This window comes from Euleptes europaea, chromosome 16 (genome assembly GCF_029931775.1).
Source record: "Euleptes europaea isolate rEulEur1 chromosome 16, rEulEur1.hap1, whole genome shotgun sequence".
Classification (NCBI taxonomy): domain Eukaryota; kingdom Metazoa; phylum Chordata; class Lepidosauria; order Squamata; family Sphaerodactylidae; genus Euleptes; species Euleptes europaea.
Window position 1 is genome coordinate 36,055,287 of NC_079327.1, and position 10,705 is coordinate 36,065,991.

The 10,705-nt window shown below is 45.6% G+C and overlaps 1 protein-coding gene across 1 annotated transcript in view; it reads right to left on the reverse strand.

Moving 5' to 3' along the window:
• The window catches only part of SLC9A7 (solute carrier family 9 member A7), a 65,867-nt gene extending 59,411 nt beyond the window's left edge, over positions 1-6,456 (reverse strand). Inside the window, exon 1 of the mRNA XM_056861719.1 lies at positions 6,345-6,456. The gene's annotated coding sequence lies outside the window, so the exon portion shown is untranslated. The remainder of the gene's footprint in view (positions 1-6,344) is intronic.
• Between the last annotated feature and the right edge of the window lie 4,249 nt (positions 6,457-10,705).

Here is a 10,705-nt window from a genome sequence, read left to right on the forward strand (position 1 = left end):
CCACGGTTACACAGCCCGGATAACCTACAAGAACCAATGGTATTTAGGCTGATCATGAATTTAGGCAAACTGTGAGAGGAAGGACAGGAAGAGATGAGCCAGTGCTCAGCTCTTGTGGCCCTTTATGCCCAGGGTAATGCCAATTGCCACTTTGGGGTCAGGAAGAAATTTTTCTTTAGGCCAATTGGCCCAGCAATCCTGGAGGTTTTTTGCTTTCCTCTGGGCATACAGCAGAGGTCACTGGGGGAATGGGGGGAGGTAGCTGTGAGTTTCCTGCATTGTGCAGGGGGTTGGATTAGATGACCCTTGAAGTCCCTTCCAGCTCTATGTTTGGTACTTCCAACCTCCAAGTTGGAGGGCCAGGCTCCAATTATTTTAAACCATTATTATAACTTCCCCTTTTAAAATTAAATTCCACTTCCCCACAACATGCTTCACTGCACTTCATTACATTTGCCTATGCTTACCACTCCTGAAGGCAGGCCAATAATTTGGTTAAAATGTATTACGAGAGCTTTGACCTACATTATGGAACCCCAAGAACAGATAATGCCCTAGAGAAGGTTCTTAATCTTTTTTGTGCCATGGACTCCTCTGGCAGTCTGGTGAAGCCTATCAACCCCTTCTCAGAATAATGTTTTTAAATGCATAAAATAAAATCCATAAGATTACAAAGGAAACCAATTATATTGAAATACAGTTATGCTAAATTTCAATTAGAGGTTACTAAAAATAAAGATGTAATTTCCCCCCCATCTAAGTCCAGTGGATCCCAGGTTAAGAACCTCTACCCTAGAGCCTTATATTTGACACCTTGGGAATACAGAATCTATGCTCAAATCCATATTAATTCTTTCCTCTACCCACATTGGTTTTATCTGTTGCATCAATTTCCATGATATATTTTATAATGTGTCGCAAATTTTGTGTGTGCATTTAAAATATTTTGAGCTTTTCCTGTGTAGATGATTTTTGATATTCCTACAGGAAAAGCTCAAAATAATTGTCATGCACAACTGATAGAAAAGCTGAAGTCTGATACACATTTGTCCAAAATTCCCCAACTACTACAAAGGTTTGAAAAGCAGGACATTTTAATATTTAATAGTCACAATGTGTAACAGATGTCAATAGCACTCACAACAGCGATCAAGTCAAACTATGAACTGACAGAAGGGAAGGGAATGGCAACCACCCCTTTACCCAGTGCAACCAACTTCATTCAGACTGAGGAGAAAAGAGGGAATTCACTGTGGTGGTCCAGAACATTTCTGTTTGTTTTTTGTGCCATCAAGTCACAGCTGATTTATTGTGACCCTTTAGGGTTTTCAAGGCAAGATATATTGAGACGTGGCTTGCTATTGCCCGCCTCCATGTCATGAACCTGGTATTCCTTGGAGATGCCCATATAAATACTAACCAGGGCTGACCCTGCTTAGCTTCTGAGATCTGACAAGATCAGGCTAGCCTGGTGCTATCCAGGTCAGGGCTTTCTATGTTTGTGTGTGTAAAGTGCCGTCAAGTCGCAGCCGACTTATGGCGGCCCCTTTTGGGGTTTTCATGGCAAGAGACTAACAGAGGTGGTTTGCCAGTGCCTTCCTCTGCACAGCAAGCCTGGTATTCCTTGGTGGTCTCCCATCCAAATACTAACCAGGGCTGACCCTGCTTAGCTTCTGAGATCTGACAAGATCAGGCTAGCCTGGGCCATCCAGGTGAGGGCTTTCTATGTTTAGGGAACACAAATTACAGTTTCTGGCATAATAGCACAATATAGAACTCTTCCCCACCCAGCACCACTCCAATAATAAAATGTGAAAGGCATTCTACAATATTAGTTTTCTTTATCTTTTAAAGGCACATATAAGTCCCTGAGATGTATCCTTCTCAGTAGTCATTTGAGAAGGCCATAGGTAAATGGACGAGTTATCAAGGCATATGGCTCAAGAGGACATGAAGGTAAACTCAATTTCACATTTGCCACTGGTTCATTGTGTGGTTTGGGGTAAGTCATAATTTAGCACAGTTGTACAACTATAAAATGAAAACCATAGTGGCATGATTCTAAACACCCAAGTAAAACAAAAATTATAAAAGCATATTGCAGTTGGAGTTGTACCAAAATGAGAAATCAAGTACTATTTAATAATTTGTTCCAAATTAGATTTGGGAAGGGATTGGCTAGATTGGGAAGGGATTGGCTAGATCGAATCCTAACTCAACATTTGTTCATAGTTTATATACAGAATTACTCTACAGAAAGTGGGCACGTAATCTTCATAATGGCTCTTTTGCACATTAATGAGGACATTAAACGAACCTGTGTCTCCATTCTTCAGGATAATATACAAAGATATCCAGCTCTCTAAAGCAATTCCACCTATTCTGCTTCCTATTCCTGAAACTCTCCCCCATAATGTTTGTTACATCACGTCCATTTCTCTCCAAGCCCCTTCCTTGGGGTGAGGTCTAACTCCCTAAATCCTCATCTTAATTGAAGTAAGTATACCTAAGTGTTCTAGCTCTCATCCTTACCACTCTATTGATGGTGAAGTAGACTATTTAACTTGTAAGCTCCAAGAAACATGGCTCTTTTTTTGGCATAATACCATGTAGAATACTAAGTACCCAAGAGCCAGACATGGGTAACTTGAAATCTTTATCCTTCTAGAAACAGATCAATGGGTTGGAACCAGACTGAACCTGCAATTTCCAGCACTTCTCCCTTCCACTCAAGCCTTTTCTCAGAGTCTACTGACCCCCAGAAGCAGCATTTTGTAGAGACAGTGACGTCAAAATGAGCTTGTGAACTCTCCGGCGTTTTTGTCCCCAGACAACAATAGGTATGTGTTAGCGCCAGCAGAATTTCTTTCATATTTGGAAACAAACAAAGAAGGGCTTTTTCGCTTGCTAGAACCTCTGCCCTACCCTCGGCGATCCTAGCAGTGAGATTTAGGAGATTACCAAGATCAGAATGGGGATGCCCCTGCAAGTCGGGTGAAGTTGAATCTACTGTGCACGTCTTTTTCATGTGCTCTTTCTATCAGGAAGTCCAATACAAGCTAATTTCCCCTCTCCTTAATCTAATAAAGGATAGCTCCGAGGAAGGGAGACTGAGGAGTCTCCTTTGGGAAGGATCAGACCAGAGGGTGAAGCAAATAGCTAAATTCTGTGCCGCAATATATAAGATCCGTCAGACAAAGCTGGGGCTTGGTAACTCAACTTAAAATGGAGAACGTTTTATTAATTTGAGGTCTGTTTAAATTATACAAACTGTCTATGATGCATATATCCTATAGTTTTATTTACTGTATATTCTCTTATTTTAATTCTGTAACTGATATTAATGTTTTAATGGCATTTGCCATAGTAATAAATGAATCTGAATCTGTAGAGACAGTGGGCTGTGGTGGGAGGGGGGAGGCAGGAAAGTTCCATTCTGCTATCAGAAAATATAGTCTAAATCCAACCTTGTATCTCTAGAAATATTGCCTTGGATTTATAAATATGCAAGCGTTGGCAGTTGGTAATCCAGTTTGTCAGATGGTATTTGATGTTTCTCCATCTACACAGCTATCTATACCAATACCTTGAGCAAAATAAAGATGATTTCTGATGTTCTGATGAAGACACACACATACTGACTCCAGTGGTATCCATAGAAAGCCTCATTTCATGTTTTATACATTGGAACATCAAAACATTAAGTATCCTCTCAAAGCTTCTATATATTGACTTCTACACTATTACTACAGAATATCGGACTCTGGAATATTATCTTTCCAAAACAAAACAAAAACAGCCAGCCAGAGAAGTTAAGAGGATCACATAAAATACCAAAGACAAGATTTTTGGTCATGTATTATCCATAATTAGCTACTGCTTACAAAAGCTGATGGAGCAGAAGAACACTATGCAAATTGTTACAATGAATCAAACACTTTCTTGTCTTTGCTTCAGGGTGTTTTTGGTTTTTAAAAATAAAAACATTGCACAACAATACAGCAGGGAACAAATCATTACCAAGATTGTCATGGGTTGAGAAACCTCTGCAGAGAAAATTCCCTAGTTTTTCCACACATTTATCTTTTAAGGAGTTGTTGGGGAATCACTGGGGGGGGGGGAGAGAGTTTTTTCCCCATGTGCCAACATTTATCAGCACAGCCTTACTACAGCAAACATCTGCACCATAGAATTTTCAGCAGAAATTTTACCCTGCAATACAGAAAAAAGATTTAAACATCTGCACACACAAAAGAACTGAATACACTCGCAACAAAACAGCAATCAATCCCACAGCTTAAAAAAAAATTATTTGTCTAACCAGAATTCAAACATTGTAAGAACTATTTGACATTCAACGATAAAATCAAACCGGTACAAGGTTACGCGCTACCACTGTAGGCTCAGACACAATTTTCTGCACCAGCCATTAATCAAATCTGGTGAGTACTGAACAGTACTCCCACCTCTGTGCCATACCAGATAGCAGGTGCTATATCAGATGCGTCATTGTGCCTTATTTCAGTTTTGCACCATGATGCTTACTACATCGTCGAAGCACCCATAACAACATCAGGTGCATTGTGTAACCTTTCCTGGTGTCCAGATCCACCACACTCAGGTAGAAGCCAGCAAGCACCAGCTTCCAAAAGACTAATAACAAACATTAAATTCTCAGTCAGCTTCCAGGGGAAGGGCATGAATGTTTAAACATGTTTCTTTTCATTCTCTACCACATCCAGGAGACTCAAGTGAGATACATTTCAAGGTAACAAAGAGGCCCCATTTGTAAATAGCAAAAGTAAAGCTATATGCTACTTGTTCAAGGAGAAGCACATAACAGGATCTCACAGTCTGCTACAATGCAAATATTTACTGTAGTTTTCCTTAGGGGGGGATGCAACTTCTTACCACTCTTTGGATTGCTACTTCATGTAGCAGGCCTCCATAACACATGGTGGCCTTATACATAGTCAACTCCTCTGTCTATCAAGGTTCATATTGTCTACTCTGACTGGCAGTAGCTCTCTAAGGTCTTTCACATCACTGACACCCTGAACCTTTTAAGTGAAGAGGCCAGGGATCGAGCCTGGGATCCTTCTGCATGCAAAGGAGATGCTCTACCGCTGAACCCAGAAAGAAAAAGAAGGACCTTGCACAGGACACAAGAACATCCAGTTCACCTTTTTTAACCACTTGCAACATTGCAGAAGGATTCCTGTTTAGAAAATTACATCCATGCCAACAGGAAAACCACAATAGGAAAACAAAGGGAAAAGACTGTTCACATACCCTGCCCTTCATTATATACAAAGCTATCGGTATTCACCCCCACCAGTCATGACCCAGAACAAGCCTCCAAAGTAAAGTGTCACAAGAGGCAAAATTACATAACATGCATTTTTAAAGAGCCGTATTAGCATCACAGTCTTTTGCATATAAAAAGGCTGCAGAGGATGCTCACAGGGATTTGACCTTCTGCTTCAAATTAGCACTGTCTGTCAGGGGTACCTAAGCAGGAAACATCCAAGGCCCAAATACACGCTCATTCCTCTTCAAAAGCAAGCTCACTAGAGAAGAGGGGAGCAGTTCCCATGCACAAATATTCATGCATTGGGGGGGTGGGGGGAGAGATGCTCATGAACGTTGGGAAAACAGAGCCAACAAGGAACGCACAGTTATGTTCCTAAACTCAATGAAGGAAAGAAACTACTAGAGGAGGGAAAAACAGAGAATTACAGAGCAAACAGAATTACATCCCCTGGCAATGAGGATGCCGAGCAAAAGGAGACAGGGAAACAGAGCCAATGCTGAACCCTCTGACCTCTGTAGAGTATCTCTAACTCATACACACACACAATGCCATTTACCCACATACAAAACAATTTTGTCTCTCCTTTTTACTTCTTATTGGGCATACTGAGCACTCCCCCCAAACCTTTGGGAATCCAGAGATTCCCCTCCCTTTAAATAAAAAAAAGGGGGGGGGGGCAGATAGATGGAATAGCTTTAAATCCCGGAATCATCTTTCAGCAACTAGAATCATCCAAAGAATCGTATCCCCATGTGCGCATCGCAATTAAAAATAAATAAATAAACCACAACCCAAAAAGAGGCCAAAAGGAAACGGTGGACCAATCAATCAATCAATCAATCAATATCTTTATCGGCATAACCGTAACAAATTCTATTTAAAATGAGCCGGCCAAAAGACCACGGCACCTAGAGGGTCTGCGATGAGGAATGAAGGGGTCCTTCCCGGGAGGCGGGCAGGGGCGAGCGCGCCGCTTTGGATCGGGGGTCGCCCCCAGACGCCCCCCACTCACCCCCCCCCCACGACTCACCATAGATCATGGCCAGCCCGGTCTCGTGGAGGAAGCGGACCCGGCGGTGCTTGAAGAGCCAGATGGTGAGGATGGTGAGGGTCAGCAGGAGGGTGAAGGTCAGGAGGCTCACGCTGTCCTGCCGGTGGCTCTCCTCCGCCTCCTTCTCGGTGGTGATCTCCTCCAGGGCGCTGCCGCTGCTGCTGCTGCTGCGGGGGTCTCCCGAGCCCAGACCGACGGCGCAGAGGAGCAGCGCGAGGCGCGGCATGGCGCGGCCCCTTCGCAGACCCGCGGCGGCCTCCCCGCGCGCCAAGCCGCCCGCGTCTGCAGCGCCCGGCCGCGCGCCTCCAGTGCGCAGCAGCGCCAGGCGCCGCCCCGTCCAGCCCCGCAGCGGGAATCGGCCCGCAGCTGGGAGTCCGCCCGCCCCTTAAAGGCGCGGGCGGCGCTGGGGTGCGGTGGCCGGTGGGGGAAGGCGCTCCTGACGCGTGCTTTCAGAAGCTCCCGGCAAATAAAAAGCGGCCGCATCAGCCAACAAGGCGCTCGTAAGGACATCGGAAAGGCCCTGCTGGATCAGACCGAGGCCCATCAAGGCCAGCAGTCTGCTCACACAGTGGCCGACCAGGGGCCTCTAGGTCCTAGAGTCTAGGAAGCCACAAACAAGAGGAGTGCAGCAGCATCCTGCCTGTGTTCCACAGCACCTAATGTAATGATATATAATATAATAAGAACATCAGAAAGGCCCTGCTGGATCAGACCGAGGCCCATCAAGGCCAGCGGTCTGCTCACACAGTGGCCGACCAGGGGCCTCTAGGTCCTAGAGTCTAGGAAGCCACAAACAAGAGGAGTGCAGCAGCATCCTGCCTGTGTTCCACAGCACCTAATGTAATGATATATAATATAATAAGAACATCAGAAAGGCCCTGCTGGATCAGACCAAGGCCCATCAAGGCCAGCGGTCTGCTCACACAGCGGCCGACCAGGGGCCTCTAGGAAGTCCACCAACAAGACCACTGCAGCAGCATCCTGCCTGTGTTCCACAGCACCTAATATAATTATATATAATAAGAACATAAGAAAAGCCCTGCTGGATCAGACCGAGGCCCATCAAGTCCAGCGGTCTGCTCACACAGTGGCCAACCAGGTGCCTCTAGGAAGTCCACCAACAAGGGACTAGGCAAGTAGGTGATGTGAAAGACCCCTGCCTGAGACGCTGGAGAGCCGCTGCCGGTCTGAGTAGACCAGACTGCCTTCGATGGACCAAGGGTCTGATTCAGTGTAAGGCAGCTTCATGTATCCCCACATGGTGCCCGTATGCGCTATGGTGCCCACCAACATCTTTAGTGGCACCTGCCGAGTGATTTTAGAAACTGGATGGGGCCTCATGGGGCTTTTGCCCAGCAAGGCTTCTGATTGCTCACTAGAGATTTACGCGGCTGTGCAGATTTTTTTAAATATTGTTTTGGCAGCAGTTGCTATCACAGCACTGGAGCTAATATGTGGCAGCCATTTGGTTGCTGTCTATGCTTCCTGCAGCAGCCATTTGGTGGCAACCGTTTTTTGGCTGCGCCCATCATTCTGTCATTCATTTAAAAGGCTGGAGACCCCTGTTGTAGGTTGTCTGAGGCAACCCATTGCTTCATCATTATATAGTTTGGGACCAACATACCTGAAGGACTGCCTACTCCCTTCTGAATCTACCATACCCATACAGACATCTTCTGAGGCCCTGTTTTTAGTGCCCCCCACTTTCTGAGGTTAGGCAGGCATAGGGTTGCCAGGTCCCTCTTCACCACTGGCGGGAGGTTTTTGGGGCGAAGCCTGAGGAGGGTGGGGTTTGGAGAGAGGAGGGACTTCAATGCCATGGAGTCCAATTGCAAAAGCATCCATTTTCTCCAGGTGAACTGATCTCTATCAACTGGAAATCAGTTGTATTAGCAGGAGATCTCCAGCTGGTACCTGGAGGTTGGCAACCCTAGGCAGGCAGCAACCCAGGAAAGGGCCTTCTTGGTCATGGCACCAAAACGGTGAAATGCTCTCCTCAGGAGACTCATCTGTCCCCTTCTATTGCCATCTTCTGCTGGCAGGTGAAGATTTTTTTGTTTCATTTGGCATTCCCTCAGTGATCCCTCTTTCCTGCCCAAAGTTTTAATTGTTGTTTTTTATTTTTTTGTATGTATTTTAACCCTAACCATCCACCTATCAAAGGAATGTTCCCTTGAATGAGTGGCATACAGCACAGACTGACCTTGCATTCCGAGCACCCCATCCCTTTTGGCCCTGCATTGGGAGCTGACCCCATCCTTTGTATTCAAACAGCAGTTATTTATTTAATACATTTTAATGCCAGCTTTCCTCCAAGGACCTGAGAATGACATACATTGTTCTTCCTCCTCCATGTTTTCTCACAACAGCCCTGTGAGATAAGTTAAGATGAAGGAGATTGACTGCTCCAAGGTCATACTGTGAGCTTTGTGGCAGAATGAGGATTTGAACCTGGGTCTCCCAGAGTTTATGCTGACACTCTTAAACACTACAACACACCAACTCTTTATTCAAAAGTTAAGCACTTTCTATTCCTTGGCTCCATCATCAAGCAAAAGGGAGACTGCAGCCAAGAAATCAGAAGGCGTTTGAGACTGGGAAGGGCAGCCATGAAGGAGCTAGAAAAAGATTCTGAAGTGTAAGGATGTGTCACTGGCCACCAAGATCAAGTTAATCCATGCCATCATATTCCCTATTACTATTACTATGTATGGGTGTGAAAACTGGACATTGAAGAAAGCTGATAGGAAGAGAGTAGATTCCTTTGAAATGTGGTGTTGGAGGAGTTACAGATACCGTGGACTGCCAAAAAAACAAATCAGTAGGTTATAGATCAAATCAAGCCTGAACTGACCCTAGAAGCTAAAATGATTAAACTGAGGCTATCGTATTTTGGTCACATCATGAGAAGACAAGAGTAACTGGAAAAGACCATCATGCTAGGAAAAACTGAAGGCAGCAGGAAAAGAGGACGACCCAACAAGAGATGGATGGACTCAATAAAGGAAGCCACAGCCCTCAATTTGCAAGATCTGAGCAAGGCTGTCAAAGATAGGACATTTTGGAGGACTAGGGTCGCCAGTAAGTCTACACAAGACAATAGCAAGTTAGAATGATGGAGACCCAGGTTCAAATCCCTACTTTTCCATGGAAGTTTGCTGGGTGTCCTTGGATGATTCATTTTCAGCCTGACCTATCTCACAGGGAAGTTGTGATGATAAATGGAAGATAGAAGAACGATGTAAATTGCTTTAGGTCTTCAGTGTGGAGAAGAACAAGTATAAATGTATCTAAATAAAATTAAATGCACATGGCACATTTGTATAACGTGTTTAGATAATTGCATAATAAAATATTTAAATATGATGTATTTGACTAATAAGAATGCAAAGTAGTCATAGGTCTGTCATAGACAGGATTTGCATAGAGAATATTGCAGGTTGCCAGTTGAAATGTCAGATTTTGCATAGTTGCGTATTCTATTACAGCCCATTCCTGACCTTTCTGAGTGAAAATGGTCAGGAGGCTCGCAAGGGCCTGCGCTGGCATCTGTGCCACTTTTGCCGATGCCTCTACCCCTTGCGCTGTCAAAACTGGCATGGATTGGGGCTGTCACGCCAGCCTCCCTGCACGGGGCTCTCGCACCAACCTCCCTGGGATGCCGGCTCTGCCTCCAGCTGGCGTCCTGATGGCGCAAGTCCGCACACCGTCATCCTGGGGGGCATTCCCGGGGCATTTGTGGGGTGGAGCTGCCAGTAGGCAGCATCCTGGCACCTTTCAGCCCAGGAGCGCCCCCTTCTGTAACAGTGGTGCTGTGTCAAGTTTTGTTGGTGCAGCATTGCTGTTTGCTATGGGGCTATTTCCCCCATTTCCTAATGTTTATTTTGAAAAAGGCTTTTAATTGCCTTGCAGCGGCCAAGAAACCTTTTTGGAGGCGCCACGGCAGTGCCTTGGCCACGCCGTCCCTGGCCGCTGCAAGACTCAGGAATGGGCTGTCAGTTTATTAAGGCTGCAATCCTGAAGAAGGGGCTGAAGCTCTTTAGGAGCCAGCGTGCCCGTGCCGACATAGGTGCCACCTTATCATGGAAGAAAGTGGCACCTACGCCAATACGGGGGCAAATACACCGGTGCCAGGAAGCCCCGCCACTGCGTGGATCTCTGCCACTGGCGTTGCTACAATAGCAACAAAATCCTGGAAGCAGGAGCCCACACTGGCATGGGGGCAGGGAGCATTCTCAGGGGTGGAGCTGCCTTCGGGCATCTTCCTAACCCCTTTGGACCCGGGAACACTCCCTCAAGTTGCCGTGTGGCTATGCCACCTTTTTCGGTGGCATAGCCTC